A 16,973-nucleotide genomic window follows, 5' to 3' on the forward strand; every position below is an offset into this window, starting at 1 on the left:
GAAAGAGAGAGAAAGCTATCTAAAAGTACTTACAATATTACACATATTATCTAAAATATACACGCATATGCATATATATTTATTTATAACTCATTTAATCTTTACAACAACCCTATGAGACTTATGCTGCTGTTATTTTACAGTTGAAAATATGGGGTGCAGAGAGGGTTAAGGCCACCCAGATTGAACCAGGGAGTGAATTGGAGATCCCCAGGTGATCGTTGACTTGCTCTGGACCTCTTCCCTTTCCTCTAAAACCAGCAACTGCTCTCTAGCCCCCAGGCCGTGCAGCCAAATATGGCCGCTGGCCTCGGCACTGGCTCCTATGGCTGTTACCAGTGTCTGCAAACAGCAGTCACTCCGTCTTCCTGCAGATCATCCAAGAGCCTCTGAAACAGCCTTTCTTCCTTGAGTCCTCAATGTGCCGAGCACTGTGCGTCACAGCAGCACAGGGAGGATGCAGTTTCTGCAGTGTTTCCTCGGTCAAGTAATGTGTAGTCCTACTCGGTATAGATGTACTATTAACTGTGTGATTTTCTCACCCCTACTACCTAACAGAGTTTGCTGAACTTCCCTGGACATGGAGGCAACATGAAGTAGTGAGAACCTCCTGGGCTTTGAGTTCTGGTTGTGGTCCTGGTCAGCTGTGTGCTCTTGGGTGTGTCACTTGACCTCTCTGACCTTCAGTTTCCTCATCCATGTAATGGAGGCGGTCATTCCTACCTGGCAGGCTTTGAGGTAATGCCAGAAATGCAGCCGGCACAGATCACGCACTCAGGGAGTGGACTCTGCTATTACACCATCTTAGTTTTCATCAACGTATCTCTAACTCTCTTGTTTATTCTGAAGATTTTTTTCCTACCACAGTAAGTAATCACCAAAAGCCAAATGTTCCATCCACTCCCTGTTTTTTGGTTGTTTTTTGTTTTACATCTGATGACTCCTTCCAGAAAAGTATTTTGCCTGTCTCCTGGGTTAGTGTATTCTTTGAAAGCCTTTGGCAAAGGGGAGCACACTTCTACTAAAATGCCGCCAGCAAAGAGAGTGGAGGGAGGCCCAGTAATACCACTTCTATCTGGAAAGCCTTTTCCAGACAGAAAGTGTTTGCTCACCTGCTGCCTCAGTTCATCCCAGAGCAATCCTGAGAAGTGATCAGAGCCGAGACTGTCAGCCCATTTTACAAATGAGGAAACTGAGGTTCACAGAGATTGTGCGGCTTGCCAGGGGCCACACAGCCAATATGTGAAGCCAGATCTCTAAAGCAGGTCTCCAACTCCACATCAGCGCTCCTTCCACCACAAGGAGCCTCTTCTGGGAGAAGTCCTTTTTCTTATTGCAAATCAAAGAGAGGGAGGGTTTTTGGCTATGGCCTAGGGTATGGGAGTAGGGCAGCAGGTGGCCCAGGCCTGCCTTGCTTCCTGCACTTGCTGGAAGGCTTTTGCTATAGCTTCCTTTTCCAGGAACACAGAGAGTTAGGGCCTCTGTGTCTATACTCAGCAGTGGAATTCATCCAAATCTGAAGTCATTGCAAATCCAGAGTCTTATCCACCAGCCCAACCTCACTCAAGTCTCCACTTGTTACTGTATGTGAAAGGTTGCATGAGTAATAATCCTGTTTGAGCCTTAGTCTCCTCATCAGTTAGTTGGGGATGATAAGACCTACTTCTCATTGTTGGGATGACGTATTCTCATACGTCAGCAATTTCCACATTGTGGGCATCTTATGTAGGTGTATTATATGCCAGGGATTATTCTTGGTACTGGGGATAAGCAGTGAATGAGACAGAAGGGGACCTTCCTCTTATGGAGCTTGCTTGCTACAGGGGGAAGGTCAATATAAACAAACTAAAAATGAACAAGATAAGTTCCCAATAGTAATAACTGCTATGGGCATATATGATTGGGTATATAAATGAATATTTAAAAAATTATTCAAACTGAAAGAAATAATCATTTATGAAGTTGGTGATACATTCACATAGAGAAAAGAATTACTTCAGGTCATTTTTAAAACACAGTATTTTGATTATACATCACTAGTAAGATATATTCCCAGGACAAATAGAACCACAAAGAAATCTTAAACTTCATTCAGTAGCCTTATTATCATTTTTAATTCATATTAGAAAATTAATATGTGTTCATAATTCTTTTTTCTCTTAAAAAATAATATTTTCTGGGGCCGGCCTGGTGGCGCAGTGGTTAAGTTCACACGCTGCAGTTCAGCGGCCCAGGGTTCGCAGGTTTGGATCCCAGGCGCAGACCTACGTACTGCTCATTAAGCCATGCTGTGGCAGCATCCCATATATAAAATAGAAGAAGATGGGCACAGACGTTAGCTCAGGGCCAATCTTCCTCAGGAAAAAAAAAAAATTCTAGCTCTGCCCATTGAAAAGGCTAAGAAGCTGACAACCCAGTGACAGTAACTTCCTAGTTTTATGGTCTGTAAATGTGATTTCCTATCAAAAGGAATCAAAGATTCATGGAAAAATGGTTGATTCCAGATCTAGGACAAGAGATACACAAGATCAGCCTTGGATATCTTGTACAAGAGAGCAAGGAAACTATTAAAGACTAATTTTAATGAGTCTACTCAATAAGGACATAGGAGAGTCTACTTGAAGGAGCTCCTGTTGGCCTAAGGATAATTTGAACATCAAAGAGATCAAAACACATCAAATATATATAATAAATTTTATCCATGAGCTCAAAACAATTCTAAAACAAAAATTCACATGTTACCTTTTTCAGGCTACTGAGCCACCAACTCATTATTCTGAAAATTGCTTTTAAAAAATGGGAAGAATTAAGCATTTATCCCATCTTTGCTGTATTAACTGTATTTTGGAGTAACCAAATTATTGTTAGGGGAAAGTTTTTCTTTGTAGAAGAATTTCAAGTAATATATGCAAGAAAGACTTCTGGAGGTATAAAAATCACCAATTTGCAACTCTCAATGAAATAATGTATCTAACAACAATCATCGAAGGTTGGTGGAATCATGGGATGAAAGGTTGATAGGCTACTTTACAATGGAATGGTCAGGCTGGCACTACCTGAACCCCCCAGTCGATCTTAGCATCACGAAAGGAGGGACAGCTGAACATTGTGTGTTTCATGATGCGATGTACTCCTCTGAAGTATTGCCAAACAAACTTAAATCTGATCCTAACTGAGCCTGGAGCTCTAACTACCAGTATACAGGAAATCCAGGGGACAGAGAAAAAAATCAATACCATGAGGAAGCAATCAGCCAAAATCAGTTCAAATAACCTGATTTCGCCATCAAATCAATGGCATTAAAATGGTGATGGGGGGTGGGGGGGTGGGGGAACAACCTAAGTGTCCATCAATGGGTGAATGGATAAAGAAACTATGGAATACTATTCAACCATAAAAACAGAATGAAATCTTGCCATTTGAGACAACATGGATGGACCTCAAGGGCATTATGCTAAGTTAAGTCAGTCAGACAGAGAAAGACAGATACTATATGATCTCTCTTATATGTAGAATCTAAAAATAAATTAACTAATTAAAACCAAGCTCTTAGATGCAGAAAACAGATTGGTGATTGCCAGAGGTGTGGGGGTGGGGAGGACCACCAGATCCCAGAGATTAACTTGTCCACGGGGCTGGGAAATGGATGGGACAACAAAAGGGACATGACAAAGATTGGCAGGGTCCGGGGTGAGAGGAAAGAAGTAGACTCATTACCTGGAGACTGTGCATGATTGTTCCAGCATGACTAATGCCCCAAGATGCTGTTCAGCCCCATCCTAATTGCATCTACTGTAATGGCACAGGACACCCATAAGCTTCCCAAACAGATGTGACCCACAGAAGGGGTATATCCTGAAAGTGAAGGCCCCCTTCCTTTACATGGGACTGAATGCCCTAGGAATTTTTCCTAAGCAAGGACAGTGGTAAAACACACACTCTTACACTTAGATTATACTTATATTTACACTTATACTCATACTTAGCATGAAACAGCCACTCCAAGACCTAGAGGCACCAATCAGTCAACTGAGATCCCTGCATCTCAAGCCCTCAGTCCCGGGATAGACAATCCAATGGGCTCAGCTTGGGTAAAGAGGCTACTCTGTGTCTCTCTCCTGTGGCCAGGGGGCTGGAGTCATGTGGCCTCGTGGCCTCTCCCTTAAGGGTTATGGGGGCATGTGCTCTCATTTCTTCCCACTCCAAAACCTATTCTTCTCTAAGTCTTCCCCCCTTCTGGTGGAGGTCATGACTGACCCCACACTGCCAAATGCAGTTGTCACTTCTCTCTCCTTTCTGTCGGAGCCTCTCAGCAGCTTGTGGCACAGTGGACCACTCCTCCTTTTTCCTACTCTCTTCTCTCGACATCAGTGAACCATCCTTGCCTGGTTTTCCTGCAACCTCAGTTGCTATTCCTTCTCAGTCGCCTTTGCTGGCTTTTTCTCCTCTGATCACACATTTAGTGTTGAGATGCCCAAAGCTTGGTCCTAGAGCTTCTCTTCCCACAGTCTCTCCCTAGAAGATCACATCTAGTCTTATGGCTTTGAATACCATCTCTTTGCCAGGGACTCCCACATTCATATGCCAAACCATGGCTTCTCCAATGAGCATTAAACTGCTATAGCCAGCTGCCTCCATGGCATCTTCATTTGGAAATCTAATTCCATATCCACAAGGCCAAAAGAGCACTCTTTACCAAAGAGTTATCAAGTTTATGCCAGAAACGTGTTCTTCCCAATTTCAGTAAATGGCCCCAACATACACCCAGGTGCTCAAACTCAAAATGTAAGGAGTCATTCCCAATCATCCTCTTTCCCCCAATGCCCATATCCAATACATCAAGCCAAAATATATCCCTTATTCATCCACTTCTTTCCATCTCCACAGCAACAGCCCTAATTCAAGACCCCATTACTTCTGAACTGAGCTCCTGCAATCTTCTCTTTAACTTCCTGCTGCCACATCTACCTCCCTACAGAGAGAGCATGGCTGGCTCCCCCCTTCACTCACATCTCAGCTCAATGTCACCTCCTCAGAGAGTCCTTCCCTGACTTCGAGTAGCTGCCCTCCACTGACCCACTCAATCTCTGCCATGTCACACTATTTTACTTTCTTTATTTCATTCAACATTATCTTGTTAATTTACTTGGTTGTTTTGTCTCCTTTCACCAACCTATAAATTCTATGAGAGCAGGGACCATGTGTCCCGCACTCCTAGCACAGTACCAGGCATTCAATAAATACTTATTGGATGAATGCATCCACAAACTTATACGTAGCTGGGGTCAGTCTTACTGTTCCTAAAGAAGATGGTTTATGAGTAGAAGACAGGAGTGAGTAGAGCACAGAGGGGATCCTTAGTCCAGGCTGGGTGTCTATGGAAGAAAAACTGGATTTGAGGATCTGGGAGAGGTGACAGCAATAACAATGCCTTCCATTCTATGGCACTTTCCCAGGTACTATCTTACTTGGCTGTCACACCCCCTCCTAAGAGAGAGCAAGGGTAACCCCTCATTTTTCTCATTTTTTTTGCCAGTGAGGGGATCAGGAGGGGTGAAGTAAATTCCCAAGGTCACACAGCCAGTTAGTAGGGTTTGGGTCTGGAGCCCAGATCTTCAGTCTCCCAGTTCACTGCTCCTTTGTGACCACCTACTACACACTGTCCTACTCTTGGGCCTCTGGGAAAGCTGAGCAGCAAACCGCCTGAGTGGTGAGACCTCTGTCCTCCACACTCTGGGCGGCTCCCCAGTTTCAGGACCGGGCAGGCTTAGGAAGGTGCCGGTTCCTCACCACAGGAGCCCTCTGGACCGACTTCTGTTTTCTCGGTCCCATTGCATACCTGCTCGGGATCTCATTGCATAATTACCCCAAGCTTCCTATCAGATCTTTGAGCCACAAAAGGCACATTAGATGATCTGGTCCAAACTTCTCATTCTACGAATGAGGCAACTGAGACCCCAAGAGAGGTGTGACTTGCCAAAAGTCACATGGGAAATTAGTGGCAGAGCTGGGGTACAACAGAAAAATATAGTGAATAATACACCCACGGCCCAGCTCTGTCGGATTTTTACATTTTTCAAAAATTGGCTACAGTTTTTGTGTTTAAAATAAAACATCATGACACAGTTGAAGGTCTCTGGGTACCCTCCCCAATTCCATTCCTCTCTCCTCCTCCCCAGATGTTACCACCATCCTGGATTTGGTGTTTTTCATTCCCGTGTGTTTGTATACTTTTACAGCCTATGTGTATATCCATCAACAGTACCTAGAATCATTTTGTATGTTTTTAAACTTGATATAGACAACATTGTACTGTACAAGTCCTTCTGCAACTTGCTATGTTCTTGAAATTTAACCATGATGAATGCAGCTGGTTCATTCATTTAACAACTCAGATCCATAATTTATTTATCTTTTCATTGATGGACATTTAAGCTCTTTCTTTTTTTTCACCGTTACAAATAATATTGCCATAAGCTTTTTGGGGACACGATTTTTCTGTTCTCCTGTCAATGGACTCTTCTCCCAGCGTGTTGCTCTCTGCCAGCGCTGCAGTGTCTCCTAGACATGCAGCCCAGGGCTTCTGTAGGGACTTTGCCCCAGAGGAATCGCTGGGCTGCAGGATATGCGCGGCTTCAGCTTTCCTAGATATTGCCAATTTGCTCTCCAGAAGTAGTTGTACCAATTTACACTCCCACCCAGCTCAGTAATCTTTCCATCGTGCCAAGCTGCTGCCTGATCCTGCTTTCAATTCTTTTGAATTTATGAAAGGAAAATATAAAAGAGGTGCTATTACCTTATTAAAAACTCCAGCTTCCTTTCCCTGCAGAAAGGAGAGGAGAAAAGAAGGGCAACTGCATACTGGATTAGGGGCTGGCATGCATTCATCAACTTTATAGTAGCTCCGGCTTGGAATTCGGGTCTCCTGAGGGGGGAGAGCGGGGCCGCTGGAAACAAGAGACACTTTCAGCACGGCCTCCTCCAGGAACGCAGATATAATTTACTCTAAGGTACAAAAACGTTTGCACTTACAGCCTCCCTGGTTCCAATCAGGACATGAAGGGAAAGTGCCAAGACACCAGAGAATAAGCTAGTTCTCATAAACTTTCCAGCCAAACTCTGCAAACTCTGGACGGTAGAATCGAGCCTGGTAATGAACTTGAGCGCTCAGGCCAGGTCAGCTCTGAGCTCTTTTGAACAGTGACTGGCAGCCCCCCTCCCTGCTGGGGAGGGCCCTCACGTCTTCCCCTCGCTGTGCCACCCTGAGTCCCTGTGCCAACTGCACAGATCCGTGTCATGTGTCTGCCCCGGACTGGGCCGCCTCTTCCCCTGGGGCTTTATTGGAGAGAAATGCATTGACCTCAAAGGCCTGTGGGATTCCCGGGATCTCTAGTCTCCTCTGAATCCTCCTCCTCCGCAGTCTAGACTCATCTCTCCCTCTCAGCCTTCATGGCACTGTGCTCATCACTGTCACGGTGCTTAGTACTTAGTTGGGCTGCCTTGATCCAGACATGTGAGTGGATCTGTGTCCCCAAAGCCTGTGGTCCCCACCCTGCTGCCCTGCCCGGTGTGTGCCCACTGGTTTGCTCTGGGAGGAAAAAAGGAAAAGAAAGACAAAAACCCCAAACAACAGCGATTCAGGCCCTTCCTTATGCTCCCTCTCCGCCTTTCCGTCATGTGCCGTTGCTCTCGTCACTCCACAGTGATTATCTGCTGCAGTTTGTGTAGCAAATAAAGATAGTCAAGTTTTCTCAACTATCTTCCCAACGAGGCTGTGTGTCCCCTGAGAGCAGGGCCCACGTGGGGGGCAAGTGTTCAGGGGACTGAACAGCGCACAGTAGGTGTGCACCAAACTGAGCGGCATTGAAATTTCATTTTCAGTTTCCGATTTGACCCAGTTCCTCATGTCTAATTAGCTCCAGGTATCTCTTTATTGGTGAGACGAGAACAGAAGAGTGAGCTCATTAAAGTCTGGGGTAGGAGGAGAAGGTCAGAGCCTCGAGGCTGCCCCAAGTGCAGACTGGAGATGAGAATGCCTGAGGGGAGAAAGAGAGAGACCCATTTTAATTGGAACGCTTGTCTTATTTTCCTTTTCTTCTTCTTGTTTTTAAGTTTCAGTCTTGGATCCTAGAAATTACAGGCTCCTTCAGCATCGCCTCTGCGGTTGGAAAAAATGCTCATTTCACTTTTAAAACAAACAATGGAAAGTTCCTTTTAAAGAAAAAATCTTATTAGCCCAAGTCCAAGGAAATCTGCAGAGAGTTTCAGTCCGATCTGCAGGGATCGACCACAGGGCAGAGGTGGCCCCCCAGGAGGCAGCCCTGAGGGAGGGTCTGTCTGACCTCCCCGCTCAAGGGCTCCCCTTCTCAGGAGAAGCACCCACCCACCCCTCCCTGCGGGCCAAGCAAACAGAAGACCTCACAGAGAACAAACACAGGAGGAAACCACGCAGACATGAAAGGGAGGAGAATATCCTTTACCCAAATAAACAGCCAGAGGAAGATGCAGAGGGAAGCGAATCCCATCAGACAAAGCCACAAATTAAGATCACAAGAGACTGGGCTTGGGAGTTGGGCTCTGTCTGTAAAACATCTTCCAGGAAGCTGCCCTTGGGCAACCCTGTCATCTTGCTGGTCCCTCTGCTCATGCTGGGCCTCAAGTGGCCCTGCAGTGGGCATCTGGACGTGGTGCTGAGTCATAAGTGACATTGGGAAGTTGGAGGGAGCCTGAGAGGGGTGGGGTGGGGGTGAGAGGCCACAGTTTAGGGTCAGTGATGTGTAAGAGGGACCATGTAGAGGAGGGGACGTAGCCGTTCACAAAATCCCGGGCAGCACCAGGCAAGAAAAAAGAGGCCTGGTCCCCGAGCTCCCTCTCTGTCCCTGACAGAGCCCTCTCCACACACAAGCCAGGCTCCAGGCCTCCACAAAGACTCACGTGTGGCTATACCCCTGGGATTCAAAATGGGTAAGCTCTGCTCAAGCCGCTCTTCCCTCTCCCCATCACACCCTTTGACGGAGCCGGCAGTCGGGATACTGTGTGGCCAGTCTCAGGAGCAGACCGCCTCCTCTGAGATGCCAGCTCGACTTGTATATGGAAACAGTGTGAAGGCACTCTGATGCCACCTGAAGGCTCACCTGGTCTAGTTTAAATGTCCCGATGCTAGGACATATGGAGACAGGAGATGCTGGAGAGGGAGAAACTGGTCCAGCCACACTGAAAGCAATCTGGCAGTATTTAAAGAAAACCAAGTATGTGTTCGGTAAGGGGACATGTACAAGAAGGTTCAGTGGCATTACTTTGGTGATGGAGAGTTAAGGGGAACCCTAAGTGTTTATCCCTGGAGGAATGATAGGTAAAATGAGGCGGATGCAGCCTGTGGACACGACGCAGATACCGTGCATCAAGACTTGGGGGGGGCCGCTAAGAGCAGTATGTGGGACGTTCCCTCTTTCCATGCTGACATCAGAAAGTAAGAAAGCATCAAAATTAGTGAGACAGCCATCCAAATTAAGAAGTTAGAAAAAGAACATAATAAACCCAAAGAAAGTAGAAAGAAGGAAATGATAAAACTTAAGGCAGAAATTAATGTAACAGAAAATGGATAATAGAGAGAATCAGCAAAGTCAAAAGTTGGTTCTTTAAAAAGACAAACCTCTTGCAAGATTAATCAAGAAAAAGAAGACAGTAGAGCACACAATTTTAGGAATGAAAAATGGAACATTCCAACATATACTGTAGAGATTAAATAGATAAGAGGATGTTATGAACAACTTTATGTTAGCAAATTTAAAAATCTAGATGAAATGAAATAGATAAATTCCTAGAAAAATACGACCTTCCAAAGTGACTCAAGCAGAAATAATCTGAGTAATCCTATAATTATTAAAGAAATTGAATATAGTTTAAAATCATTTTTAAAAGAAAACATCAGTCCAGAAGGCTTTAGAGTGAGTTCTATAAGTCATTTAAAGAATTGATAATTCCAATATAAACAAAGGAATAGAGTAAGAGAAATTTATTCCCCCCTCTCTAATTTATTGAGGAGGCTAAGAGGACACCCAAGTCAGATATGATAGTACAAGAAAGGAAAATTACAGGACAATCTCACTCCTGAACATAGATGCATGGATCCCAAATAAAAGATTAGCAATCAAGTCCAGAAATACATTTAAAAACATAATACATCCTGACCACGTAGAAAGCTATTAATTACACAATTATATTAACAAAATAAAGTAGAAAGACCCTTATGATCATCTCAATGGTTTTTAAAACCATGAATTCCTTAGAAAGCATTAGGTAAAATTCAAAAATTCATAATGAGAAAACAACAGCTTTTTGCAAACTAGGAATAGAGAAACTCTTCTTAAACCTGATAAAGAACATCTACAAAGAACCTACAGAAATCCCAGGTGCCCTTTGAAATCCCAGAAGCTCTCCCTTTAAGATCAGAAAAACATGGAGGTGTCCACTCTCACTACTGCTAGTCAACACTGTCCCAGCCATCTCCATGAAACAGGAGAAAGAAATGAAACGGCAGGGCTGGAAAAAACCAAAATTATCATTATTTGCAGGTGATTTGGCTTTCCATATAGAAAACCCAAAGTAATCTAGAGATAAATTATTATAATTAAGGAAATAGATTTTTAAGATGATATGTATTAATTTCCTTTCTATACACTAGCAATAATCAGACATCATAATAAAAACACCATTTACAATAGCTACAAAAATATAAAATATCCAGAAATAAATCTACCAAAGATTTTCAAGTCCTCTGTAAATAAAGTTATAGACATGTATTGAGACACAAAAACCTAATTAAATTAAGAGTATATGCACTTAGATAGGGAGATTCTATATCCTAAAGATGTCAGTTTGCTCCCAAGTTGATATATAGAGTCAATGCAATTCCAAGTGAAATCTCACTAGCTGTGTGTACATGGCAGTGGTTGAGGGGGAGAATATGGGGGAGGGGAGGACTAAACAAGCTGATTCTAAAATTTATATGGAAGAACAAAGGGTCAAAAATAATCTGAAGGTGGGGAGACTTGTCCTACCAAATATCAAAACTTATAATAAAGCTGTAAAAATTAAGATAGTGTGGTATTGGCACAAGAAGAGAGAAAGAGACCAATGGACGAGAATAGTGAGCCCAGGACGAACCTAGAACAAAACAGGCATTGCAGGATGGACTCATCAACATAACTAAGATGATTTGTTATCTATGTGGGACAAAAACAAAATTGGATCCTTACCTCACACCCTACATAGAAATAAAAATTTTAAAAATTCCACGTGGATTAAAAACCTGTGAAAGGCAAACGTTTACATCTTTAGAATACAATGGGGAAAGTTATCTGTATGATCTCAGAGCAGAGAAGAAATTCTTTAACAAGTTATGTAAGTGCAAACTATAAAGGGTAATATTACAAACTTGACTACATTAAAATTAAGATACCATAGAGAGTTGAATTAGGCAACAGTAAGAAACAATGAACTAAATGCACGTACATGGATATTTCTCAAAGCATGGTGTTGAGTGGAAAAATATGGAACAGAGCAAAAATTATAGTATATTTCCATTTATGCAAGTTAAAAAAATATACACAAAACATTATATATTTTACTAGGATACCAACAAATTTAAGTATATCCATCCAACACATTAGAGTGAGTACCTATTGGAAATAAATGAAAATGTGAGTCAGAGAGAAAGAGGAAATGGAATAAAATAGAATGAGAGAAGGGTCTCACTCAGGCTGGTGGAGATACTGCACTGGGAATTAGGGCATATGATTACCTCTATTCTGCTCCTGAAGTCCAACAGAGAAAACAAAACAAACAAAAAGCTGCCAATATTACCTCAACCAGGAATCCCTGAACTTGACATTCAAGGCTGTTTAATTCTTGTTCCTGATATCCAGGACAATTTCACAAAATGTCCCAAAATCCCATTATCTTGAATAAGCACCACTTTATCATCACTAGGTATTTTAGGTTGAGTTTCCCAGAAGCAGAACCTGAGACAAGGATTCTACGTGCAAGTGTTTTATTGAGGGAGTGAAGAAGGCCGGACAGAGGAAGAAGCTAGGCAAAGAAATGGATTCTGCTAAAGTCTAGTCTCAGTACGATCCCATGGGGAGCCCTGGGATATGAGTGATACCAAAAAGTTACGCCCCTTACAGGCAAAGAGACTGGCCTTTTATATCCCGGTATCAGTCAGGGCTACTGCAGGTCACATCCAGGGGCAGGTGTAACTTCCCAGGCATTTCCAGGCAAGGCGATTCCTAATTGGGGGCATCTTTGAGGCTGGCTACCACAGTCTTCCATGTAGCCCCCCAAGTTCACACTCCCTGCCACCTGCAAAACACACCACCTTCCAAGCTTCCCAAAAATCTCATCCCATTACAACATCAGCTCCACGTCCAGGATCTCATCATCTAAATCAGGTCCAGGTGCAAATGAGGCTCCTTGAGTGTATTTCCTTAGGTAAGCTCCTTGAATACAGACAAGTTATCCCTCCCAACATATGATGTTGGAACATGGACAGGATAACTGCTATAGGCACTCCTGTTCAGAAAGGGGAAAAATGAGAGTACAAAGACATCACTGGCCCATGGGATTTCTGAAGTCCAGTAGAGAAAATGTTAGAAGTTCCTTGATAAACATTCAGTCCTACTTCTGCCAGGAAATAATTTTTCATGGCTCTTAAGTCTACCTCCTGGGCTCTTAGTTCGACCCTCTGGGGCGCTTGGTTTCATCCTCTGAGTCATCCTTTACTTTTTTTCCTTGGTTTGCTTCCTGCCAGTAGAATTTTGGAAGTCCAAACCTCTATTTATTCTGTATTGTCTCTGTCCCTTTCAGTCCAATCTGGAGATCTTTTTGTGAATATAATTATCTTTAAAAATTTGTGGTTTTCCTATGACTGTTTTTGGGGTTTTCTCCATTAGACAAAAGCCACACACAAATGTCTTTGAGATAAGCCCTTCTCTACCTTGGGCTTCTAATGCAATGGCTAAGCTTACCCATAAGCTTCTTAGAAAGCCTATTGTTTGATTGAGAGGATCTGTGAAACATATCCTCAAACACTTGAAAGCACCTTGTGTCTAGTTGAATGATATTATAGGCACCCTCTTTGATCTTCTGAGGTCTTAAAGGATTTTACAGCCACATCCTCAGCTTTATTTTTGGACCGTGCTTTCCTGGCAATGCCCTTGATTTGATCTTTAGTTGAAAGCTATTTCTTAATTTTATCATCATTTGTCATCTGGAGTTGCTGGGAAGCTTCTAAATCAGAAAGTCTTGGTTTCTTTTTGTTTCATAGTCTTTCCTTTAGCTCATCTCTCGCCTGTTGCCTTTTAGTTCAAGCAGTAAGAACCAGGGAAACTTTTAGCACTTTGGCTGGAAGAATCCTTAGCTAGCTCACCCAGTTCATTGGATGCATTTTCTATTTCCCTATAACTACAGGTCACACTGTTGCTAAACTTTCTGCCACTGCATATCATTACCCAGTTTCTAATACATGTTCCTTATTTCCCTTTAAGCCCACACCAGCAGCCTGCTCAACGTCCAGGATGTTCAAGGCACTTTAGACCTTTCATTTACACTCTCTTCCATGTCCTTCTAGCTTCTACTCACTTCCTAGAACCAAAACCACTCCCAGATTTGTAGGTATTTGTTATGGTAGCCCCCTTTTCCAGATACCAAAAATCTGTATTAGTTATTGATTGCTGTGTAACAAATTACCCCCAAACATTTATTATCATACAACTTCTGTGGTCCAGGAATTCAGGAGGAGTTTGCTGAGAGATGCTGGCTCAGGGCCTCTCATGTAGTTATTGTCAGGATATTAGCAGAAGTTGAAGTCATTAGAAGGCTTGTCTGGGACTGGAGGACCTATTTCCAAGATGACTCACTCACATGGGTGTTGGCAGGAGGCCTCCTTTCTCACCAGATGGCCCTCTTCATAGGCAGCTTGAGTGTCATCACCATATGGCAGCTGGCTTCGCCCAGAGCAAGTGATTCAAGAGAGCATAATCTTACGTTTGAACAAGGATCATTCTGGTTGCTGTGTGGAGAATAGACTGCAGGGAGCCAAGGATAGAAAAGCAGAACTGAAGACGCTAATAAAACAATGCAAGCAAGAGATGATGGTGGCTTGGACCAGCAAGGAAGCAGTGGAGATGGTGAGAAGTGCTCCAATCCTGGATATATTTCAATCTTTTGCAGGCAGAGCTGATACGATTTGCTAATAGATTGGATAAGGAGCCTGAGAGAAGGTCAGGAAGAGCAACAAGACTTTGGTCTAAGCAAACTGAAGGAATGGAATCGCTGCTAATTGAGATGGCCACCCTCCAGGCGCTTTAGGAATCTTGATTATCTGTATTTTACAAAGGAGCAAAGTGAAATTTTTGCTGTTTAAATAACTTGCCAAAGGTCTCCCAGATAGTAAGTGATGTAGCTGGTTCTTAACTATTGTCCACTGTGCCAGGAATATATTAGATGGAATCACTTGGCAACATACTTCACTAAAAGCAACTGGCAGTTGCCACTGTTGCCTCCAGACGGCCGGCTTAGCTGCAGAGCAGGGCACAGAGGGAGATTCACCCCTATAGCACATGTGTGGGGCCACAGTGCTCACTGTCTGGGCCCCTGCTCTCCTGGGACCTGGGCCAGGGTCTGGTGCTGGATATGACTCATGCTGATGTGAAAGCTTCCAAACATGCACTGAACCCTCTAGAGAGAAGGCAAAGGTCAGGGGAAACCTGTCCCTTGAGTGCCACCAGTCTGCCTGCTTTCCAGCTGGAGGATGTTAGCACCACGTTAGGAATTCACCATCAGGGCCAGCTCTGGAGTGCAAAGCTGCTACTGGCTTTGCCCTAGAAGATGCCAAGGGCAGGAGCCTGCAACAGTCATTTCTGCAGCTGTCCACATCTGGACATCAGGGGAGGTGGGGCTAAGCGTTTTCTATAGTCTGGATTCCTTTCCAGACAACTTGGCTTTTCTTTTTCTTCTCTAACTCAATTTTCACCCTCACCTCCTAAGCTACATTCCAGTTCCTGAGGAGGAGAAGGAAGAAAATTCCGAGCGGCTGCCCTGGGGAAGAAGGGATCCTGTTTCCAAACTGGTCCCCATTTGCTCTGTCCTTGCTTGAGAATCCCTTTATAGTTTTCGGGATTAAAATGTTTTCCTTTTTCTCCTTCTTTTCCTTCTCTTTCTCTACAGGTGGGTATGTAATGGATGCTTTATATACCTGGCAAAATTTGTGGATAAGCCCCAAAGGAAACAGTGAATTTGTTTCATCTTGTATTAAAGAAAAAAAAACCCTCTAAGGGGGGAAAGAAACAATATTTCAGTGGTTTCACTTGGGGCCTGATTAGGGGGAGTTTCCTCGGGGGGACCTGGAGTGGGGGGCCTCAGAGTATCCTGCTGACTGGGAGGAGGTCTGGGTGTCACCAGCTTTTCATTTCAAATAGAAAACACAGGAACCCAAAGGAAGATTTGAAGTGTGGACCACAGGTCTATGGGACACTGAGACACGAGGAGCCCGAGGGACAGTGTCCAGCCTCCTTGGGGGTGGAAGAAATGCAAGTTAAAACAAGTCATCATTTTTCACCTATCAAATCTGAGGATTTTTTTGAAATGATAAATCCAGCATTGGTGAAGATGTAATTGACAGGCGTTCCCATGGCAGGTGGGAAGATAAATTGTCACAACTCTTAGCAAGCAGTTTGTACCAAAAGCCTTTAAAACACGTCCACGCTTTGAACCCACAATTCCTCAACTACAGATGTATTGTAAAGAAATGGTCCTGGATGTGCACAGGGCTTTGGCTGAAAGAATGCTTGCAGCAGCTTTGCTTATTTGAGGAAAAACGTTGGAAACAATTACAGGAAATTGGTTAATAAATCATGCATCCAAATGCTGACATTAAAACATGTATGATAGAAGAATATTTACTGATATAGGAAAATAGGCATCTTGTATTGTCAAACGAGAAAGACACAAGAAAAGGAGGTGTGTAAGATAGATGATCATAGATAGATAGATGATAGATAGATAGATGTATCTCCAACAGCAGCCTAGCAAAATGACTAAGAACTCCAACGCGATATTCACATAACCTGGGTGACCTAACTTACCCCCTGAAAGCCTCAGCGCCCCCCCCCCCCCACGAAATGGGATCAAAGGCACTTCCTCATGCCCAGTGGTCAGGAGGGTGTACTCCAGAAGGCTTCAGGCCGTGGTTTTGGTCAGCGCTGGATCGGAAGAGCACATCCCCGAGGTTCCTCTTTTGACTCTGCACTGCCAGGCCCAGTCCCTTCCAGGCGGCATTAATTCACACAGTGCAGGAACTCTTCCCACGGAGTACCCGTGGGCAGGTGCCACGCCCGTCACCGCAGAGGTGGAGACAGTAAGTGCCTGCCTGAGCCAGAAGGTCTCCACTGTGCCCGGGACCACCACGTTCCTTCACCCCAGTGGGCTCACCTGCCTGGAATGCCACCCTCCTTCATCTTCTCTTCTCACTGCCCCATCCTCCTCAGCCTTCCAGGCCCAGCTCAAGCTTCCCCGCCTTCGAGAAGTCTCCTTAGGTTCTGGTCTCTTCCTGTACTGTATCCTTCCAGCCCTGCTGAGCAGGCTGAATACAACCACACCCACCCCTTAGGATGTTCTTCAACTCTTCAGCCTCCAACCCAATAAATAAACCTGGCACCAGGCTTGCTACACGTGTGCCTGCAACAAGTCACCTGACCTCTCCAGGCCTCCCTATCTCATCTGTGAAATGGGGATAATCACATTGCCTTGCCAGTTGTTGTAGGCTTTAGAAATAAAACCTGCAAAGCAGGCACAACTCAATAGCAGTTCCTCTCTAAATAGTTTGAATCTATTATGATTCAAAGCCAGACGTCTCTTTTCTTGTGTAATTCACCCTCCCTGTCTGTAGAAGAGTGAACAGGTGTGAACGGAGG

General features: G+C 44.0%; 1 protein-coding gene across 1 annotated transcript in view; it reads left to right on the top strand.

Moving 5' to 3' along the window:
* The window catches only part of SUPT3H (SPT3 homolog, SAGA and STAGA complex component), a 534,834-nt gene extending 526,104 nt beyond the window's left edge, over window positions 1-8,730 (top strand). Inside the window, exon 13 of the mRNA XM_058554232.1 lies at window positions 8,113-8,730. The gene's annotated coding sequence lies outside the window, so the exon portion shown is untranslated. The remainder of the gene's footprint in view (window positions 1-8,112) is intronic.
* Window positions 8,731-16,973: the final 8,243 nt, after the last annotated feature.

Source organism: Diceros bicornis, chromosome 14, assembly GCF_020826845.1.
Source record: "Diceros bicornis minor isolate mBicDic1 chromosome 14, mDicBic1.mat.cur, whole genome shotgun sequence".
Taxonomy (NCBI): domain Eukaryota; kingdom Metazoa; phylum Chordata; class Mammalia; order Perissodactyla; family Rhinocerotidae; genus Diceros; species Diceros bicornis.